The following is a 22254-nucleotide window of genomic DNA, read 5'->3' as shown; positions in this document are numbered from 1 at the left end:
AATAATTCCCAAGAAGAAGAGATAAAAGAACATAAAGTGGGTGGGACAAATAGAAAGAAATAGTAAAAGCTAAATATAAAATCAAATGTGTCAAACAATACATTTCGTACAAGTGGACACAATGCTCCAATTAAAAAAGGACTGTAAGACTAGATTTTTAAAAATACTCCAATTTATTGGCAAAGACACTTTGAGCACAGTAACAAAGAAAGTTTAAAAGGTTGGGAAATGATCTATCAGGCAAAAAGAAAGCTGGTATGTCAGTAATAGAAACAAAGTAGACACACCGACAAGAAATATGATGAGATAATTAGGATAACTTCCTAATGATGCCAGGGTCAATGTACTAGAAAGATAGAACAGTGTTACATTTATATGAACTTCATAGTAAGGATTCAAAATATATTAGATAAATATATGCAGAATTACATTAAAAAAGGACAAATCTAGGATCACAGTGAGAGACTTTAACAGACCTCTCCCAATAACTGGTAGTACATGCGGATTTGTAAAAATCAGCAAGTATACAGGGAATATAAACATCGTGGTAAGCATAATTGCCATAGTTGACATGAGTAGTTCACTGCCTCCAACAATGACAGAACACACAACAAAATACACATTTTCAAGTGCATACAGTACACAAGTGTACTCAATTTTGGAAGATGTTTCATGTGCATGTATAATATTTATGTATTCAGTTATTATTTATAGACTAAAATGCAGTTCAAGAAAATCAATAAGCCAATAAGGAAACATTAATGAAAATTAGAAAATATTTTAAGTTAGGGGCTCTTGGGTGACTCAGTCATTAAGCATCTGCCTTTGGCTCAGGTCATGATCCTGGGGTCCTGGGATGGAATCCCAAGTCAGGCTTCCTGCTCAGTGAGAGGTCTGCTTCTCCCTCTCCCACTCCGCCTGCTGTGTTTCCTCTCTTGCTGTGTCTCTCTCTGTTGCATAAATAAAATATTTTTAAAAAATACTTTAAATTAATAATAGAAATTCCACATATCAAAGATTGTTGGAGATAACTAAACTCGTGCTTAAGGTAAAATTCATATTATAAAATTCACATATTCTTAAATGTTTATAAGTGTCCATATTTAAATATTCACTCTAGAAAGTTAAAAAAAAACAGCAAGTTAAATTCAAGGAAAGTAGAAAGAAGATAATATAAATAAAGGCAGAATTGTAAAGTTAAAAATAAATGCATAATATAAAAATCAACTAAGAAAAAAGGTTGATATTTAGAAATAGATAAAATTGACATATGCATGGTAAAACTGACCTTAGGAAAGAGACGCAAATACAAATTAGCGTTATTTGCAGTGGAAAAAAAATAAAGAGTATCGATAAAGATCCTCAAATACTGAAAATAAAATAAGAGTATATGATAAATGATATTTTGCCCGTCAGTTTGAAAATCTGCATGGAAAAAAGTGTACCAAAACGAACAAGATTTGTTTTTTAAATCACACAGTGTTATCACATTAAATGCATGGAAATTTGAGTCCCTATACCTTTATAGTGAACTTTCCAAACAATTTTATGCAAAACTTTCCAAAGCAATGCAAATAGGGAACATTTACAATCATTCTAAAGCATTATCATAACCTTATTATGATAAGGAAATTAGGAATAAGGAAATAAGGAATAACCTTATATGACAAGGAAATTAGAAGAAGGGAAATGAAAATTATAAGTCAATTCTTCTCAGGAAAATAGGAAAACAGAAAAATTCTAAACCAAGTATTAACAACTCAAATTTAGCACTATTCAAAAAGGATAAGCATACAATGACCAGAAGGAGTTTATGTACGGAAGATAGATTAGCATAAAGTTTAAAAATTATTTAGTATTAGCGATCATACAGAACAAAGGAGGAAAACATGTATTTATTTCTATAGATTTGGAAAACATATATTTATTTCTATAGATTCAGAAATACCTTTTATGAATAACATTCAAAATTTAATAGTTGTGATAAAACTCAAAGCGGGAATATAAAAAACTTTTTATTCTGATAAAATTATCTATAAAAATCTGCATTAAACATTGTACTTGGTGAAATATTGAATATTAGGCCAAAATTAAGAGAGAATAAAGATGTCTGTAATAATCACTTCTCTTTAGCATTTTATTAGATGTCTTAGCATATGCAATAGAATAAAGATAAAAGCAATTATAAGTATTAAAGACAAAAAAACCTTATCAAAGTCAAGATTCATTTTTTTTTCTTTTTACCCCCAATAAATAGCCAATCAATTTAGCATCATTTACTAAACAGGGTATTTCTTCACTGCGGTGTCACGTAACACTTGTCATAAACCACTTGAGTACAAAAGTTCTGATTTGTTTCTGAACTCTTTATTTTGTTTTATTGATCTTTCTATGTTTATACTCATAAAACAATTCTTAATTATTTGGTCCCTATAATAAAACTTAATATACAGTAGTGTAAACCTGCCAACTTTTATCTTCTTTAAAGGTAGGGTTTTTTGGGGGCACCTGGGTGGCTCAGTGGGTTAAAGCCTCTGCCTTCAATTCAGGTCATGATCCCAGGGCCCTGGGATCGAGCCCCGCATCTGGCTCTCTGCTCTGCAGGGAGCCTGCTTCCTCCTTTCTCTCTCTGCCTACCAGCGATCTCTCTCTGTCAAATAAATAAATTGAATCTTTAAAAAAAAACAAAAAACAGGTAAACCAAAGACAGATTCATAACAGAAATTAAAATTATTGATCTAAATGATGAAAATGCCACATTTTGAGTTTTGAAATACAGTTCAAATAACACTTGGATAAAAACATATAACCATAAATGAGTATATCAGAAAAAAGTAGAAAGGCTAAAAATTAATCAGTACAGCATCTGTTAAAGAAAAATGTATTTCATATTGCGTATTGCATACACACACAAAAAGACAAACCCAAGGAAAATATATAGAAGGGAATAAAAAAGATATGAGTATACATTAATAAGATAGATATCAAATAAACAATTAATAAAAGATTAATCCTTTGAAAACAAAATAAAATTAATTGACTTTCAGTGATAAGAATTAAAAAAGAGATAAATCTCAAAAAAATAAAAGAGATAAATCTCAAATTTCAGTGTTAGGAATAAGGGAAAACCAGAATAGTTATTACGGATTAAAAAGACAGAATTTTTAAGAATAATTTTATGCCAATTTATCTAGAAATACATATGAAATAGAGGGATTATTCAGAAGATAGAACATTAAAACCTCCCCAGGAAGAAATATGAATAAATAATATTAAAGAAACCTAATCAATGGTCAAAAATATTCCCACCAATTTACTTCAGGATCAGACAGCTTCACTAATGAATGGTATCAGTAATTTAAGAAACTTAAATTCTATTGTAGGAAAAAAGGGAGGACATAGAGAGATTGTGCCAATTAAATTGATAAGAAATACACATTCTGTACAAAAAGGGGAACTGCAGATTAATTCTACTCAAGCTCATCATGTAATATGAAAGTCTTCAAATTGAGGTGTCTGGGTGGCTCTGTCAGTTAAGCATTCAGCTGTTGATTTTAGCTCAAGTCATCATCTCAGGGTCCTGAGACAGCCCTGCCTCAAGCTCTATGCTGAGCATGGACTCTGCTTGAGAATCTCTCTCTCCCTCTCCTTCTGCCCCACTCCCACCCCTCCACACCTACTCTCTCTCTCTCTTCCTTTCTAATATGTGTGTGTGTGTGTGTGTGTGTGTGTACACATATACACCCGCAAATTAAAGTCTAGGGCAATATATTAAAAGGGTTGTATCATGTCAAAGTTGGATTCATTTTAGAAATGGAAGGATGTTTTAACTTTAAAAAACCCATTAATACAATCTACCAGATTAACAAAGTAAAGAAGAAAAGTCCTATAATCATTTTAATAGTTACACAAAATATTTTGAAAAATTTAACTCTCATTCCTACTAAAACCCATAGCAAACTGGAGGTAAGTGGTTTTTGTTTTTGTTTTTTTTTTTTAGTGGGGGCATGGAGGGAAAGGGAGAGGGAGAATCTTAAGCAGACTCCATGCCCAGCACAGAGCTCAACAACAGGGCCTCGATCTCAGAACCCTAAGATCATGACCTGAACCAAAATCAAGAGATGGACACTTAATGGACTGAGGCACCAAAGCGCCCCAAAAGTTACTGATTTTTTAAAACATCACACCACTTCATAAGGTAAAATTGATTAATCTTTCACATGTTTTCTCAAAGAACATACTCTCTGAGCATTTTGTTACCTGAACAGTTTAAAAACTAGCAATATAGTATCATCTCATTTTATAGAAAACATTGCTTTCAGTAAACTCAACTACTTCTTGCTCGCTGTATCAGATTCTTGCTTCTATTTCCTGAGGATAAAGAAAAAGACAGTTCATTTATTTTTTCACATACTTAATCTTCATTTTTTTGTTTTCTCTTTTTCATCAAATAAATCATTTCTATTCTCTTAGGGAAAATGAATATTTGGCTATTATCTCATTATAAGTATAAATCCTCAGATTATTTTCAAGTGATTTTTTTTAAGATTTTATTTATTTATTTGACAAACAGAGATTACAAGTAGGCAGAGAGGCAGGCAGAGAGGTGGGGGGGAAGCAGGCTCCCTGCTGAGCAGAGAGCCCGATGTGAGGCTCAATCCCAGAACCCTGGGATCATGATATGAGCCAAAGGCAGAGGCTTTAACCCACTGAGCCACCCAGGTGCCCCTTCTCAAATGATTTTTAAACACATATATGATTACAGATGATCACATCTCAGTTTTCACACTCATCTCTTTGTGCCCAGAATCATTCAAACCTGAAAGAGGATACCTTGGGAAAAAAACTATTATATATATAAATAGTTCTAATAAAGCTGCTTATTTGATGAAATAGAGGACATATGTGTCTCTGGGTCATAATATGGAAAGATAAAAATGAAATGTAAGACTGGTAAATGATGTAGCAGAGAAGAAGGGCAAAATCCATGAGGCTGCACTAGAAAGTATCATATTTAGAAGAAAGTCTGTTTGCACAGAAGAATCCTGAAATTGCTCAGAAATCAAGTCAGCATGTATCATGAAAGGAGAGGGATAAAAACAGAAAGGACATTTGGAAGTACACATATGGTGTGGAGTAGTTAGAACCCTGGGTCTCTACCTCTGTCTTCTGTAATCAGATGAATATCTGTCCTCTGTGCTTTTCCAGGAGATGAGTAAGTCTTTTCCCAGGAAAAAATGCATCAGAGAGATTTCTGATTCTAAGACACCTTGGCCAAAGACATGGGAAAGAGATGTCATTATAGACATCTATTCCCCAGCCCGGCTCTTGAGCAATAACCAACTTGTGTCCCTGACACTACTAGCCATATCTAAAGAAGAGATTATTGGTCTCTTCTGATAAAACTGAATGTCTCAGAGAGAAGATCCACAGATCTTCCTGTGTGGATGTGTTGGGATAGAAAGTCTTGTTAGCACACCCGTCAGTAGAATGAAGCTCCATGGATTACATAGGCTCATGTATCAGGCATTTTGTAGTGCCCTACTCTTAAATGTGCATGAACAAAGACCATCAGATATTTGGAGAAAACCTGCACCATGGATAGCAGAAAACAAATAAAAAGAGAAAGGAATACAAGGGAGATGGAGATAACACATAGATAGGTATTCAAAAAACAAAGTTAATGTGCTGAGAGTTATAACAGAAAATACAGGATTCATGGAAGAGGGACAGAGAAATGGGGAAAATCAAGAGGGGAAATTATTTAAGAAATATTTAGGAAAATTTATCAATTTGACATACGTGCCTCTCTAGAAAAAAAACAAAAAACAAATGTCCACCTTAAGTCCAGCAAAACGAATGAAAACAATACATCAACATTAAGACACATAACAGGAAATATTTATAATACCAGGGGTATAGAAAAACTCCTAAAAGCTTCCTGAGAAAAAAATCACATTGATGGGTTTACTTTGAAAATCACATATAAAAGTATATGAAATAAAAATGTCAGTACATTCTCCACAGCAGAATTGGAAGCAATGTCAAAATTCTGAGTGAATATCAACTTCAACCAAGATTCAAGAACTAAGTCTCGAATTTAAACCTTTTCATTATTTTTCAGGGAGCTAGTGTAAGGTCTCTGTACTAAAATGAGGCAGTAAATCAAGAAGAGACACAATTGAGACATCAACCCAGAGGAGGCCTAAAGAAATCTCCCCTATGATAGGAAAGGGAAAGACCATAGTGATACCTGTGCTGAAATCCAAGAGAGTAATCAATCGGAATGGGAGAAGCAGAGTTGGAGGGTATGATATCGTGACTTACAAGAAACACATTGTTAAACAATAGAAATAAAGTGGAATAAATTTGAAAATTTAACTGGCTTTAAGAAAGGATTCATGAGGGGCGCCTGGGTGGCTCAGTGGGTTAAGCCACTGCCTTCGGCTCAGGTCATGATCTCAGGGTCCTGGGATCGAGTCCCGCATCGGGCTCTCTGCTCAGCAGGGAGCCTGCTTCCCTCTCTCTCTCTGCCTGCCTCTCTGTCTACTTGTGATTTCTCTCTGTCAAATAAATAAATAAAATCTTTAAAAAAAAAAAAAAAGAAAGGATTCATGAACAGTATAGTATCCCATCTAACAAGCAGAGTGTTACTCTGAGTTGTACAAAATACAAGTTTTTTTAAAATAATAATTTTTTTATTTTTTAATAAACATATAATGTATTATTAGCCCCAGGGGTACAGATCTGTGAATCGCCCAGTTTACACACTTCACAGCATTCACATGGCACATACCCTCCCCAATGTCCATAACCCCACCACTCTCTCCCTACCCACCTTCCCCTGGAAACCCTCAGTTTGTTTTGTGAGATTTAGAGTCTCGTATGGTTTTTCTCCCTCCCAATCCCATCTTGTTTCATTTATTCTTTTCCTACCCCCCGAACCTCCCACACTGCATCTCCACTTCCTCATATCAGGGAGATCACATGATAGTTGTCTTTCTCTGATTGACTTATTTTGCTAAGTAAGCATAATACCCTCTAGTTTCATCCACGTCATCGCAAATGGCAAGATTTCATTTCTTTTGATGGCTGCATAGTATTCCATTGAAAATACAAGGTTTTTTTAGGAAGGAGGGAAGGGCAAGGAGTTACTAACAAAAGAAAAGAAAGGATTGTTTAGGACAAGGTCACCTTCCCTTAGGAGGCTTGGCAGGGGATCTTTACAAGCAGATTACCTCATATTCCTTTGGGGTAATGAGGGCAAAGGTGATAGATTATCTCATTGGTACTTACCAGAAAAATGTCCCATTTCTAACTGACTGGTTAAGACTACATTTCTGGGAAGAAGTTGAAAGCACACTTACTTAGGTAGGTATTAAGCCCCAGTTTGATCACTTGGTTTAAGTGACACTGTTTTAGGCCCATATTTTTTTTTATAATAACAATATATGTGTTTGGTTATTCAGATGACCAAAATATATTTCTCAGATATATTTGGTCTTCACCCACAGTTCCTGGCTTACAACTCCCCAAACTCTTAGAGTTTCCTGAGTGATAAGAACAATGGGAGCATCTTTTGTTATTATATATGGTTTCCTATCCTCAGTTCCTGAAAATGGTTTAGAGCCATCCAGGTAAAAAAGGTGTCTTGTTATTCATTATAAGCCCCTCCCAACACAATTGGGTTTATGCTACTGAGGTGACTTTTGGAATGCAAGGAAGGGTGGGGGCAGGTTTCCTGGAGAATCAATCTTGAATCATGAAGAGAGTGTTGGCATTTTCATTCCTACCCCCTGATTTCTAGGCGAGTAAGAGGCACTGACAGTTGAGTTAATCAGCAATGGCCAATGAATTCATCAATCATGCCTATATAACAAAACCTCCATAAAAACCCAAAGGGATAGGATTTGGCACCTTCAGGTTAGGGAACCAGAATACTTCTGCATGTCAGAGAACCAGGTTCCAAGGTCCAGGAGGACAGAAGCTCCTTTGTTTGGGAACTTGCCCTATGTATCTCTTCCTTTGGCTGTGAATTCATATCCTTTGACATCCTTTTAAATAAATCAGTAATCTCATGAGTAAATGGGTTTCCTGAGTTCTGTAAGCCTATCTAACAAATTAGTCAAATCCAAGGTTAGGTCTGATTTATAGCCAGTTGATCAGAAGCTCAGGTGACAACCTGGACTTTCTACTAGTATTTGCAGTGGAAGAAGGGAGTGTCTTATGGGACTGAGCCCTCTACCTGTGGAATCTGATGTTATCTTTGGGTAGTTAGAATCAAAACTGAGTTGAGCTGAATTTCTGAACACCCTATTGGTATCCAAGGATTGCCTGTTAGTATGAAGAAGCCTACACACACACACACACACACACACTTTGAAATTGTATCTTGGAACCTAAGAGAGGGCACCTGAAAGGATATCTCTAAGGACAAAGAAGAAAAATAGAATTAATAAATTTTTGGTGGGCTTTCATGGATCTGTTAGAAGAGGCTGGAAAATTTGGATATGAAAAGAAAACCAAACAAATGTTAAAATAAGTAAACAAATAAAATGAAACTATAATTACTTCTAGAAAAGAAAACTAACTGTAGAACAAAAAGTATTCTTCAAGATGTTCAGCAATGAACAATATTTAGAGAGATATAATAATAGACACTGAACACTGATATATCTCAAATAACCTATGGTTCAAATAACTTGATGAACATTTATACAGGTGAAAGAAAAGTCTGTAATTTTTTGAGCCTAGAATTTAGCTCTGTTTTATATATAAACAAAAATGTTGTTTGCTTGGTTTTAATAAGCACTGCATTTTCTGGGATTGAAACTAGTACGTAATCAAGAGATGACCGTACTCTGTGTCATGATGCTTATCAACATATATAGATCAGTTTATATTTTTAGCCAGAACAATACTTTCTATATTATGTTCCTGGAGCATTGGCCAATGATAAAATATCTAACTGATTTTTATTGTAAATTCCTTTTATTTCCTATTTATATTTAAGTTTAAGTCTTTTACTGATAGCTTTTTAATTATACATGTGAGTATATTATATTTCCTCTGAATTTAACTTAGGATAGTAAGGGGAGATTTGCAAAACATTGCTAAACAGTACTGTGGTTGTTAGGATTAAGAACCACTGCTCTAACAAAGCAGGAAGACCACCCCTTAGCCTCTTTTCTACACCAACCTCCAGTGCTTCGGTAACCCTTCCTTTATGATTTAACAGAATGTTCCTTGACTGACAGTACTAATCAGTTATGGTATTCCTGTGTGTTGATTATTAAACCCTTTTTAGACCAGCAATCCCAGTTTCCACTTCCAATTTATCTGAATTGGTATGTAAAATGGAAATTACTTCCCACTTTCTGGTAGAGGTGTGCTGTATCATTTGTTCATTATCCTTTCCTCACAAGCCTCCTCTGAAGCAATAGAATTTTCTAAAGTAGATCCAAGATTTACCCTTAAGAAGAGATCAAATTTCATTTTTCTTTTATGAATTCTAATATAATCTCATTGTTTATAGATAATGATGTGGGAAACAAAGGCAAAAGAAAAAAAATTAAATTTCCTTACTTCCTTACAACTCATTGACAAGTCCTTAAAACAGGTAGAATGGCCTTCCTCTGAGAACTCAGCTGCCTCAGTGTTAATACTTTGAAGGGTAAGAGGCAGTCTTAGCCCACTCTCCCAGGTTCTTGTAAGTCTAACATAAAAATTACTTTGGAAACTTCCAAAATAACTCCCCTCAAAATAGATGTTAGCAATCACCCCCCCCCCAAAATATATAGCTCACCAACATACATCTGAAAGATTCATGACTAGGGTTTTACTAGACAATAATAAATGACCTTTTCATAACAATAGCTAGCCCTGTCACGGTCCTGGAAACCTTGCTCCAAAATTCCTTAGAGACTGGCGCTATCCCTAATCCTTTCCCAACTTGGAAAGTATATAATCAGCTACTCCTCATGACCCCAGTGCAGCTCTTTCTGCCCATGGGTCTTGTCCCCATGCTTTAATAAAACCACCTTTTTCAAACAAAGACATCTCAAGAGTTCTTTCTTGGCTGCCGGCTCTGAACCCCAACCAATTCCTACGTTAGATAGTATTTCTGGTAAATTACCACAATTTTCTCTTCTCCTACATAAAAAACCACTCCAAACTTAGTAGTGTGAAACAACCATCATCCTATTTGCTTATAATTCTATTCTGTTGGTCCATCATGCCTTACTTCTGGTCTGGCATTATTTCTGGTCCAGGCCAGCTTGTAATCAGTTGGTGGCACAGCTACAGCTTGATAGTCGAGGATGGCCTTCTTCACACATCTGGCAGTTGGCAGAGTTGTTGTTCTAGTGGGTTTCAATTGAGGTAGCTCGTCTCTACCATATGTATCTCTCCTCCTCCCCTAGGCTATCCTTCCATATGTGACGGTCTCAAGTTTCCAAGAAGAAGTAGGGGAGGGAAAGAAAACCCAGTGTCAAGCAATTTTCAAACTTTTGTTGGCTTTACATTTACTAATGTCCTATTGGCCAAGAAAGTTACAGGACCAAGACCACATTAAAGGATTGGAAAAATAGACTTCATCTCTTGGTGAAAGGAGCTGCAAAATATTGTAACCCAAGTTTTGTTTAATATCCCACCTTCCCCTGAATTCCTAAGGATTACAGAATCTAATTACCTAATTGTCCTAATAACCTATTTTGTAAATATAACCTAAGTTCTGCTCATATTCAATCTAATGACACTTGAATGAATCTTAAGTTTAGGACTTTTTCCCTTTTGTCACACACACACACACACACACACACACACACACCACCCCCCACCCCCCCTCCAAGGGACCAGAGTCCTGTTCTCTAGAGGGTTTGCATTATCATTTATTTCTGCTTCTTTATTAGTTCACATTTGCTAAGTTAGACCTTGCTTCCTCTAGTCCAGAGTAGAAATCTACAATGCAGAACCCATTTAAAACTTAATTCTGTGTGTGACTTTTTATCACCATATGTCTCTTATTTTCAGGCGTTTAGATATCTTCATGAAAGTAAGGCTGCAGTCACTACAGCTGACATCCATTGCCGGCATTCATTTGGTCCTTTAGTTACCTGTGCCAGGCATGAACCACAGATCCACTAATAATAACTAAGAATAATGCTTATGTTTTCCAAGTCAGTTATAGAAAGAATGTCGAAGTTGGTGCCTCTATGAAGATTACCATATGATAATTTAATTTAAAAATTCCTATGGAATACTATCTAAAAATGAATGAACACCCAAGTAAAATTGTGTTCCCTTCCTGGCTTAATCCTTTGATTTAACCGAAGGAAGTTTATAACTCACCTGTATCTTTACCTTGAAATCATGCAGGATGGACAGTGCAGGTTTACGTGGACCCAAGTATTTCCTATGGTAGCAGTCTTTCTTCATGCAGCTACAAAGAGTTCTTTTACATATCTAGAATTCTAGAAAAATGAAAAGGATGGACTTAGTTGGGGCTTCTAGTCTTTTGAAGAGCAAATTAATTTTGCCATTCCTGACTCTTATTTCACTATAGATGCAACATAAAAGAATATGCATACTTAATAAGATTTAAAGCAAGAAAACAGTCACTTAAAACAACTTGACTATATTTTCTACATTTTATAGGTATACTTTTCATTCTGCCTTGACAGAAAAGAAAACCTACTCTCTCCTGAAAGATGACAGAGTATCATTTGAAATCCAAGTATAATCCCTAGAATTAATCTGAAGTTGTACCTCTCCAGGGGCTTGTTTTACAAGTCAGTTCAGTTCACTTCTTATAAATTGCTGTAGTTAAAGGAGCCACATTGTCTTCCCTAGATTGCAACTGTTTAATACTGAAATTTAAATGAACTAAAGAGCTAAAACATATTTCAAATAGTTTCATCACAAGTCCAAATAAACATAACCATTTTTCTTAAGATTTTATTTATTTAGATAGAGAACATGAGCTGGGGGAGGGAGTGAGGGAGAGCAGAAGAGAGAGACTCTCCAGCAGACTCTCTGCTGAGCATGGAGCCCAACCTAGGGCCTGATTTCATGACCCTGAGACCTTGACTTGAGCAAAAATCAAGACTTGGATGTTTAATTAACTCAGCCATCCAGGCACCCCAAACATAACCATCACATGCTAGCGTATATACCAGTCTATACAATAACTGGTGAAATTTAATTTTTTTCATTTATATTTCTATTTCAAATGTATGTTTTAAAAATAAAAATTATGGTCACTATCTTTAAAACATAGTCATTATAAGGATATAAGGACATCTCAACCTTTAGTTTTGATTTATTTAATATGTTCTTAACAGAAACTTATTAGAGTATAATAATAGTGTGACTTTCATCACATCAAAGGAATAATGACTATTATAAATTCTGTTATCTCTATTAGGAAAAAATTCCTCAGACTTTTTTTTAATTTTACAGATGAAGGAAAGGCAGTTATAAGATGTTTATTAAAGTTTCAGAGCAAATTAGAATGTGCTGTAACTTTGACAACTTAATTCAAGACTGCCTTTACTTATTTTCAGATGTAGAAATTTTTACTGCACATTTAAATTTTTGACAAATTGCCAAACACAATAGACAAGGCCTCTTAATCAGGTGTGGATTCATGGTTGAAACTTCAGGTTTAAAAATGGAGCACAGAGACCCCAGTTAGCATCTTTAGATAAATGAGTTCCAGTCCTGAAAGTGGTTTGAGGAAGAAATCCCAAACTCCTCTATGAAAAATCCCAGAACAAGCAGAATTGGAAGAGAGTCAATCAAAGATGTATTTACTTTGGTGATAGTTCAGAATTTTATGCAAAGTTTTTCTGGTGTCCTCTTGAGCTAAAGAAGAGGGGAAATACAGTACTAATGAATTTTTGGTGCTAAAAATACAAAATTTACCTTCAAGATATGAGAACAAATACATTTCCCGTTTGGATTATTTGCACCTACACCTTTTTGCCCTTTAAAATGCATCTTCCAAAATGATTTCTTTTAGTAGATATGCATGAAATTTTCATGGAAAATGAACTCAATTTTACCTTGATTACTCTTTTGAAATGCACATATATTGCTACAGTCAGTCTAGTAAAATTGTTACCTCACATACCTAATTTCATAATAACATAATACCCTAAAGTAGCAACTCGGGGAATAAAGAACTGCATGTTTTACCTTGGTATTGGTCAGTACTGGCCAGTACTGACTTCACATCACCAGGAACAAGTGTGAACAGGGAAGAGTAAAACCATAAGAGGCTTTGTAGCTGATAAAAAGAAACAAGGGATAAATATCGATTAGTCATACTTAGGCTGTCACATCTTTCAGATAATTTCTCCTTTTCTCCTTTTTAGTTGTATAAAACACAGTGAATAGAGTACTAGCTCTCAAGACTTCAGTCTATGTGGAAGAAGGAATATAAACTAATAGTTCTATACAGGATATACCAATAAAAAACTGACTCCTAGCTTTGAGGGTCTTAAATGCTGTCAGCTGAAAGGCTAGGCAGACTATGCTCTAGGACAACTCTTCCCCCATGAGATGGCTCACTATTGCAGTTCCTTATCAAAATGAGAATTTTACTATTGCCTCAGCAGAGAGTTAGTCATTGGTAATTAAATGCTTCATCTAAGTCTCTTCCTCACATAGGTCATTGTCCACAGCAAGTCACGTGCCATGCTTACTTTCAAATGAAGGGGCAGGAAGTACATCCCAGAAGGAAAAGGCCCATGATCTAGGTGCTCACTAATAATGCCTGTCATATTAAGAATTACAAATAAAATGCCCAAAGTGGTGGAAATAGAATTTTTTAAATATTATGAAAACAGAGGAGGTATTATTTTAGAAGACAGTCTAAACTCTATCTTAAAGAATAATTGGGCATTTGTCAGGTGAAAATGTCTGTCCAGGTGGGAGGAATAATGACTGAAATAACACCACATGAAAGGGAAAGAAGAGGCAGGATTTAGTGTTTTGAGAGTTAACCTGAAGAGCTTTTTATTCCATTGTAAGGAACTTGGAATTTTTTTCAGTAGGAAAAGGGGAGCTCTTTAGGGTTTTAAGTGGAGGAGTGAAGTGATAATATTTGTCCTAGAAAAATGACTGTTGTTGAAGAAGAGAGAATGGATTTGAGAGGAATGGGACCAAGGTTATTGTAGTCTAGGCAAGAGATGATGTGACTCTGAAGCACATCATGAAAGCATTGACATTGGAGATGAATTCGAGAGGCACTAGGAGACAGAAACCAGCAAGGCCACTGATAAGCTGCTATCCATTGGGAAAACTGTACTGTGAAGAAAAGACACTAGAACTTCACCTGTAAGTAGTTTATAACCAAGCAGGAAATCAGAAATGTAAAGAAACAACAACTGTAAAAGTTTAAGTGTTCTGATAGACAACAAAAGGAATGCCACAGAAAACATTGTAACCTTAGATTCTGGAGTCATGCCAATTGCTGACTCCTTAATGGATATACCCCAGGGTTATTTCTTGACTTTGCTTTCTTTTATTTCTATATATTGGCATTGAACTATTTCATACATGTATAGTGAAGAATATGTTTTTACCTGTAGTGACCTGCATGGTAGTTCATTCTGACCAACCAGTTCCCAAAGACTCACCCTGAATATTATTGCCATCCAGAATTACCACACTTCTGGAAATAATGAATTTAATAAATTTCATTCTCTGACCATATCCTTGGGAGATGATATTTGAAATCTGGACACTTGAGGGTGGAAGGTCAGTTGGGGTGCAGTTAAAATAGACAGAAACATTCCTCAGGTCTTTAGCTTTTTATTCTGAAAGACCAGCTTAATTTGCACCATATATCATTAGTGTTCTTATCAGACAGGGAGACAAACACAATACAAAGGGCATTGCAGTATTATTCCTGGTCTTCATTCTTCCTATTTCTCATTTCTTTGCAGTTATCTCTGATAATTTTCTGTCTCTCCCTGCAAATGACTTTACATTTTCATGCCCTTTTCGTGCAGCAGTGTCTGAGGAGTTTCTGAAACCTCTGTGCTGTTGTCTTCCCTGCTGCTGCTGACTCCTACTAACTAGGTATGAGCAGTAGAAACTGTGGCTATTAGTTCTAGCACACATAAGACCCCTCATTTCTTAAGCAAATAAAACTTTATTCCTAAATACTAGTTGAAATAAATAAGCTATTATTTGTGACATAGAAATTATTCATGCAGGGACCTTTATAGTAATGCTATTTAGTGTAATGGGAATTGACTTAATTATGCCCTGCTTTCTTTATGCCATTTACTTATGGTTATGTCAGTTTTTATATGAACACTTTAAATTTTAAGCCCTCAGAGGACAAGAATTCCATCTACAGTGCTCTATATAGCATTTAGCAGAGCCTCATTCATTAGCTCATGCTGCTTTGATGTTTTCAGTTTTGCTGATAAAATTGAAATTATATGAAATTTTAGAGTGATAGGACTAATTCATCACTAAGAAACATTTGCTGTTAGAAAGGATTTTACTTTATTAGATACCTATATTCATTGATAAACATGAATGGTCCTAAAATATTCATATAAAGAGATACTGAAATTCCATCCAAGGCTCTCTATCACCAAAAGAAAATGATTACATTTCTTATTATCTTAAACTTTTTTTTGCAAACTATTTGAAGTAAATATGCAAATAGTTTTCTGTAGTATTAAAAAAACACAGTTCATTAACAGAATCATTCTCTATATATTTGGAAGAAAAATTAGTTGTGATATGATACAGTATTGAATTATGAAATCTGACTCAAGAGAGACCTTAGAAGCTATTTCTAATCTAAAGATGAAAAAGTAAGGCCACAAGAGTGGCACCTAGGTAGCCAAGTCAGTTAAGCATCTTCTTTTGGCTCAGGTCAGGATCCCAGGGTCCTGGGATAGAGCCCCACATCGAGCCTTGCACTGGGCTCTGTTCAGTGGAGACTCTGCTTTTCACCTACCTATCCCTCTGCTTGTGCTTGCTCTTGTGCTCTCTCAAATAAATAAATAAATAAAATCGGGGTGCCTGGGTGGCTCAGTGGGTTAAGCCGCTGCCTTCGGCTCAGGTCATGATCTCAGGATTCTGGGATCGAGTCCTGCGTCGGGAACTCTGCTCAGCGGGGAGCCTGCTTCCTCCTCTCTCTCTCTCTGCCTGCCTCTCTGACTGCTTGTGATCTCTCTCTGTCAAATAAATAAATAAATAAATAAATAAAAAATAAAATAAAATAAATAAATAAAATCTAAATAAATAAATAAGGCCTCAGGAGGTCAAGTGTCTTCAATAAGGAGAATCACGATTTAGTGGCAAGAGCACTGGCTTGGGAATTAGAAAACCCTAGTTTTATTTCTAGCTATGACAAGTGTTTTTTTGTACATCAGGTTTCTAATCTCTTGAAGAAAAGAGATTGGTTGTATTATCCTTAAGTTCCCTTCCAACTTAAAAGTCCAAAATTTGAAGTTGAAGTCACACTAGGATTAAAAAGTGTAGGCAGTAATTGCATTCCTGAGGGTTTAGGGGATCAATGCCAAATGGAGAGAAGTATCAGAATTAACTTCTAGGGCAAGCCAAGAGCAGACAACACTGGAGGAGAGAGAAGATGAATATGGTTGATACCAAGAATAATGCACATGAAAGATTAAATCAAGATCGGGTAGTCCAAGCAGGTCAGCACATACAGCAGCCAGTGGATAAGAAGTTCAGAAGCTGGTGAAACAAGAGAGCACAAAGGAAGAATTATAACAGAAAGCCTTGCAAGAGTTTGGGCTACCAGAGACTCTGGGTCTCAAGAAGTTTGCGTAACCAAAATGATTATATTTCAGCAAGCAAATATGTGGTTGATGCTAAGCCTAGGGCTTTGAGTCCAAGGTCAGGAGTTAGCTCAGAGAATGAACAGTCCTGAGATACAGAGGACATGCCTTGTTAGAGACCAGAAGGACATGGGTTGAATCCCCTCTTCTCACACACAAAAATGTATTTGATATTTATATTTAGTATTTATTATATATGTAATATATATTATAATGTCTCCTACCTTGACATCTCATTAGAAAAGATTTGAGTCACTGAATAATAAGTCAGGATGAAAAATGAGTGAAGTAGAGAGATAACCAAATTGCTCTGGATATAAAAAGGGCATATCAAGATGAAGATAATAGAGTTCTATAGAGTGGAAGTTCTGATGACTCACAGATACAGGGAATTTGAAAAATAGGGCAAAAGGAATTGGTACTCCCAGAGGAGATGTTTGAAGAGGATTTTTTTTCCCCCCAGAGGTACTTTACACAATTTGTAAAATACAACCCTTCCAAAAAAATTTAATAAAATGTCCATTTCTTATTAATGCAATAAGGGCACTTAGGGCACAGGGCAAAGATAAATGCTGTCCTTGTCCTATTTGGACTCTGAAAATACCTCTGAAAGACTGGTTGTCAAGTGGTGTTTATAAATAGTAAACTCTTTGGGGGAGTTTGTTGTCAAATTGTAAATATGTCCCTCCACTACTGCATGGACCCACACATCCACACTGTGTACAGGCACACCCCATCTACTGACAGAGGTACGCTGGCACAACATAATGATTCTGGTATCCCTTTGATAATGGAAAATACTACTCTAAGAAGGACTTGCTTATTTTCTCTGCTTCATAGTAATAAACATGTTTTAATGTGTTCATCATAGTTTTATGTGTTTTTTTGTTTGTTTTCTGTTTTTTTTTTTTCCCATTATATAAAGGACTATTTTTTCTTAGGCTATCTTTTGCTGTACCTCATTCCAGAAGATGGAATGAAATTCAATTCTGGTTATAGGTGAAAGGATGCTGGTAATTAAACCTTTCAGGTATGGAAACAAGGACAGATTCCATCCCTGCCCGTCCTGCATGGACTTAGATCTGTGTACCTGAGAATTCTCTGGCTCTTTCTCATAGCTGTGTTTCCAGCTGGGAAAGCTACAACTCCCCTTAGCAAAAGGAAAATATTTTTCACTTTTCAAAAGGTATTATCTGTTCTTCTAAAGATAAGGTAAACCTGACCCATTGGCACCCCACCAGGAGAAACTTATCTGGAAACTTTCCCTGAGGAGGCACAATACTGCTGAAAACAACAGAGGAAACCAACACCTGAAAAGAAAGGGGGGAAACTGGCTAAGCTAGTTTGAGCACTGAAATATTCTTATTAATTAGAAATACCGTCCTACTCAGACAGTCCTCTTCACTCTTCCTTCTGCTTCCTCATCACTAAAGAAGGGATTTTCATCACTATCTCGGGGTTTTCTCTCAATATCCTAGACCTACTTAGCACTTCTTTCCATCTTTAGGTATAATTTCATTTTTTGCTCTCTCCCATCCATATAGCCCTATTCCATGATTTCCCTATGTACAGTTTCTTCCATTCTGACAATTTATACCATTTCCAAATCATACTGTCTTATTCCTTCCTTGCTCTTGAATCCTCACTACCACTCCAGAAGAAATTAGAACTTCCTTCTCTTCTTCATACATTTCCCTAAAATATTCTCTCAAATAGAGAACTTCCTGTTATTTCCCTCATATCTTGGTAAACAATGGAGAGCGTTTTCCACTTGTCTGATGCTGCTTTTAGATGTTATTATTACCTGTATTACCCTCCAGCCCTTTTCCCTTGAAAAAGGAAGTATATGAGAGTATACAAGTTTACTTTTGTCCAGTTGAGGGGCTACAATGTGCAAGATGTTGTGGTAGATACCCTGCATACATGCTTACAATAATGTAAGGTGGAAGGAAGTGTGAGTAAAGTCTACGGAATATCAGAGGAAGTAAATATTTCCTCTTGTCAAGATAATGAAAGAAAGTTTCTGGGAAGAAGAGACAGTGAGGGGGAAGTGGGCTTATAAAACATAAGGAAAGAGGAATACAAAGAGTAGGAGAATGAAGTTTAAAGTCTTGGCATATGTCTCAGGAGAAAGTCTAGTTTGACTTCAGCAAATGCTGAGTTTTGAGAGATGTATGTGGAATGATAGTGAAAGTATGTAGTCTGGGAGGTTGCTCAGGGCAAAAGGTAAAAGGAAGAGGATAGCTGACAATGGAATGTGCTTGTTCAGAAGGTGAGAGAATAAGAGAGGAGGCAGACAGGTCGTGATAAGAGAGAGGACTATTAGAGATCAAAACTGCACGGAGGAGAAAAGTTTTATCAAGAAATTTGCTATCAAGAGAACCAAAAACTAACTTATAGATCAAAAGGATTATAGCCTGAAAAGAAGTTGTTGGTTTGATCCTTAAGAGGTCATTAGTTAACACTTCTCTCAAGTCACATAATTACCATTTCTTTTTTGTGTAAGAGTATTTAAGATCTAGTTCTTCAGCAGTTTTGAAATATATAATACAGTATTGTTAGCTAAGCTGCAGTGATCACCATATTGCAATATATAAATGTGTCAAATCAACACATTGTTTACCTAAAACCTGTACAATGTTACATATCAGTATCTCAGTAAAGAAATTAACAAAAATAAATAAATAAGAGGTCATTAGTGAAATTCAAAAGAATGATCCCAGTGTTGTTAAGGGGACATAAGTGCAATGGGTTTAGTTGTGAGGTGGCATGAATAAAATGAAGGAGTTAATATAGCCTGTACTTTAGAAATTAAGGGGAGAAAAAGAAGATTGGGTCAAATTTTTATGTTACTGACTCAGAGAAAGATTTTTTTTTTTTTTTTGGTGGGGGAAGGGGCAGACAGAGAGAGAATCTTAAGCAGGCTTTTTGCCCAGAGCAGGGCCTTGCATGGAGGCCCCACAAGGAACTCCCTCTCACAAATGCTGAGATCACGACCGGAGTCGAAATCAAGAGGTGATGCTTAACCAACTGAGCCGTCCATGTGCCCCTTCAAAGAAAGGATTTTTAAGAGTTAGAATGTACAAAGCAAAATAAGGCTAAATTGTAAATTTTGTAGTCTTTTCCCCCAGCCCCACCTTTCCAGAGTGAAGGGATTCTGGCTTGTCCTTTAATGTCCTAATTTCTCTTAGTTCCATAGAATCTCCATAATGAGGAAGTAGCCTTTTAAAAGGCTAAAATAATGTATTAAATAATAATGTGAGCCACAGTGATAACTGACAGACAGGTTTTCAAGAGTGTTTTTCAGAACTTAGAATTATATGTTAGTGACTGGAGACAGCTAGTTTTTGAGGCATTCAGAGTGAAATCAATGGGAAAAGAGACCTTTTGAGAGAACTTATATGTCTAATGAAGATGCTCCTTCTTTGCAATTTCATAAAGAATATTTAATACAAAATTTAAAAATTAGCAATTGCTTTGAATACTAAATTAATTATTCTATAATACCACATCCTACTTAAGAGTAGGGAATGAGGTGGCTCTGCTATATAGTTTTTACTTAAATGTACATACTGTGTTCAGGCATGTAGTTCTTTTTTTTTTTTTTTAAAGACACATTTATTCAATGTCATGATCAGACTATTAAATTGAGCAATCAACAGCATGGATACAAAAAAAAAAACCTACATTAAAACATTTTGTTGGGGGCGCCTGGGTGGCTCAGTGGGTTAAAGCCTCTGCCTTTGGCTCAGGTCATGATCCTAGGGTTCTGGGATCGAGCCCCACGTCCGGCTCTCTGCTCCGCAGGGAACCTGCTTTCTCCCCTCTCTCTCTCTGCCTGCCTCTCTGCCTACTTGTGATTTCTCTCTGTCAAATAAATAAAATCTTTAAAAAAAGAAAAAAACAAACAAACAAAAAAACATTTTGTTGGAATGCTTTACATTTTCCACAGAACAGAAACTAAAATAACCTGTTATACAATTAGTCACAAATACAGCCCTTGAGTTTTTTTGCCCATACACATGAGTATTGTCTAAAACATGTCTTCTTTGTAGCAGGTAGGCCCTGCCACCACTGTGCTTGGCTGAGTTCACAAATCTGTTGTAACCTGTAGCTTTCCTGTCACTTCTCTGACTCTTCTCTCCTGCTAAGCTTTGTTTCGTGGCAGTAATTAAAACCTTCTTCCACTGCCATAGCTACCACTGCTACTGGAACCACCATAGCCACCTTGGTTTTGTGGTTTGGCAAAGTATTGGCCTCCACCACCATTGGGGGCCAGAGTTTCTGCCTCCAAAAGTTCCTCCTTTCATGGGTCTAAAATTTGAGGGTTGATTGTTGTAATTGCCAAAATCATTATAATGTCCGCCACCTCCAAAGTTGCTTCCATCATTACCACATCTATTATAGCCACCCCCACTGCTACCATATCCACCACCACCTCGACTACTGCCAAAGCCACCTCGACCACTGAAGTTCCCTCTGCCACCAAAGTTGTCATTCTCACCAAAACCACCTTCATGACAACCACCAAAGTTTCCAGAACCACTTCAGCCTCTTTGGCTGGAGGAAGCACTAACCATCTCTTGCTTAGATAGGGCTTTCCTTACTTTGCAGTGTGGTCATTCACAGTATGGTATTTTTGAATGACAATCTTGTCTACAGAATCATGGTCATCAAATGTTCCAAAAGCCCCAACCCCTTTTTTTTGCCACTGCCTCGGTCAGTGATGATCTCAATCACTTCGCTTTTCCCATACTGTTCAAAATAATCTCTTAGATGATGTTCTTCAGGGTCTTCTTTAATGCCACCAACAAAGACCTTTTTCACAGGTAAGTGGGCACCAGGTCTTTTAGAATCTTCTCCTGAGACAGCCCTCTTTGGTTCCAAAACTCTTCCATCCACCTTGTATGGTCTTGCTTTCATGGCTTCATCCACCTCCTCTACAGTGGCATATGTGACAAACACAAGTGGTTGGTGTTCGGATCTCTCATTACCACACAGTCCGTAAGTGTTCCCCATGGCTCAGAATGGCTCCTCAGGCTCTCATAGGTTGTTTCAAAGCTCAGACCTCTGATGAAAAGCTTCCACAGCTTTAAGTTCAGGCTCTTTGGGAGACTCTGACTTAGACATGATGGTGGTGGGAGAGGATATTTTAACAGTGCTTACTCAGCAGTGTCTTGGGCAGAAAAGACTCAGGCATGCAGTTCTGTATGGCTTTAAGTATGCACACATGATTTAGTAGGGGGAATTAAAAATGCAAGAAGAAAGTTAAACTAATGAGATAGGCAGGGAGCATGAAATCAGAAAAAAGAGGCTAAGCCTACAGGAAGGAGGGCAGCTCCATCCTTTGAGATGTGAGAGGGAAGCTAGAAAAAAGTTCTGAGCTAGAGAGAAAAGAAGCTGAAGATTTTCATGTAGAGAA

At 36.4% G+C, this 22254-nt stretch overlaps 1 pseudogene; it reads right to left on the bottom strand.

The window, feature by feature from the left end:
* Positions 1 to 20938: 20938 nt before the first annotated feature.
* LOC122915779 lies at positions 20939 to 21962 on the bottom strand (annotated as a pseudogene).
* Between the last annotated feature and the right edge of the window lie 292 nt (positions 21963 to 22254).

This window comes from Neovison vison, chromosome 8 (genome assembly GCF_020171115.1).
Source record: "Neovison vison isolate M4711 chromosome 8, ASM_NN_V1, whole genome shotgun sequence".
In the NCBI taxonomy this organism is placed as follows: Eukaryota; Metazoa; Chordata; class Mammalia; order Carnivora; family Mustelidae; genus Neogale; species Neogale vison.
This window is presented reverse-complemented; position numbering and strand designations above follow the sequence as displayed.